This window comes from Pelophylax lessonae (genome assembly GCF_965119305.1).
Source record: "Pelophylax lessonae genome assembly, chromosome: 12".
Lineage (NCBI taxonomy): Eukaryota > Metazoa > Chordata > Amphibia > Anura > Ranidae > Pelophylax > Pelophylax lessonae.
This window is the reverse complement of record NC_138779.1, coordinates 216,290,031-216,291,657: the sequence shown is the minus strand read 5'-3', so window position 1 is coordinate 216,291,657 and position 1,627 is coordinate 216,290,031.

Sequence of the window (1,627 nt, the reverse complement as noted above, 5' to 3'; positions counted from 1 at the left end):
GCAACTTTTTTTATATGAAGCTGAATGCCCCCTCCCCCTTTCTGGAGTGATGATAGAATTCCAGTGCATACAACATTCATCCAAACAAAGTGTCAGGTAAGGCGTCTCTCCTTCATGAATAGATGAGGATTAAAATTCATCGAACAATGTGGAGGAAACGCATCCAGCCTGGAAAATGTCGTATCGATGACTGCAGGCCATGAATTATACAGGAGGGGGAGACTCCGGTTCCATAACCACAGAGCGCGCTTTCTTCTCACAGCCACAAGGGGGCACCGAGGGGAAGTAGAGATTCCCGCAATACAAACAGGACAAGGAGGCATCATAGTAAAGAGAATCGTCCTTTTACACATTTAGAGATTGGTGACAGGTTCTCTTAACCACTTTAAGACCGGAAGATTTTCCCCCCAATGACCAGGCCATTTATTGCGATTCGGCACTGCGTTAGTTTAACAGACAATTGCGCGGCCATGCAACGTTGTATCTAAATGAAATTGACGTCCCTTTTTCCCACAAACAGAGATTTCTTTTGGTGGTATTTGATTACCTGTGCGATTTTTATTTTTTGCGCTATAAATAAAAAAAAAAAAAAAAACATCAATTCTGAAAAAAAAAAAATATATAAATTTTTCATTTTCTGCTATATAACATTCCCAATAAAAAAATAAAATTAAAAAAAATCTAAATTTTTTTTACATTTTAGGGCAATTTGTTTTCTGCTATATATTTTTGGTAAAAAAAAAAAAAAAAAAAATTCCAATAAGCGTATTTTGATTGGTTTGCGCAAAAGTTATTGCGTCTACTAACTACGGGAAAGATGTATGTCATTTTTATTGGTTTTTTTTTACTAGTAATGGCGGCGATCTGCGATTTTTAGCGGGACTGCGACATTGCGGAGGACAGATCGGACCCCTGACTGACATTTTTGAAAAAAAAAAAACAATATTTATTACATTCTGCTATAAAACATTTGCAAAAAAAAAAAAATTAAAAATCAAATTATTTTAACATTTTAGGCCAATTTGTTTTTTGCTACGTATTTTTGGTAAAAAAATAAAAAATAAAATCGCAATAAGTGTATTTTGATTGGCTTGCGCAAAAGTTATTGCGTCTACAAACTACGGGAAAGATTTAGGTAATTTTTTTTTTTTTTTTTTACTAGTAATATCGGCGATCTGCGACTTTTAGCGAGACAGATTGGACCCCTAACTGACATTTTTGACACTTTGGGGGGACCAGTGACATCACTACAGTAATCAGTGCTAAAAATATGCACTGTTACTGTACTAATGACACTAGCAGGGAAGGGGTTAACACTGTGGGTGATCAAGGGGTTAAATGTGTACCTATGGGAGTGATTCTAACTGTATGGGGGCGTGGCTTGTGAAATGATAACATTCCCAAAAAAAATTTAAAAATCAAAATTTTTTAACATTTTAGGACAATTTGTTTTCTGCTACATATTTCTGGTAAAAAGTAAAAAAAAAAAAAAAACCGCAATAAGCGTATTTTGATTGGTTTGCGCAAAAGTTATCGCGTCTACAAACTACGGGAAAGATTTATGTCATTTTTATTGTTTTTTTTTTTTTTACTAGTAATGGCGGCGATCTGCGATTTTTAGCGGGAC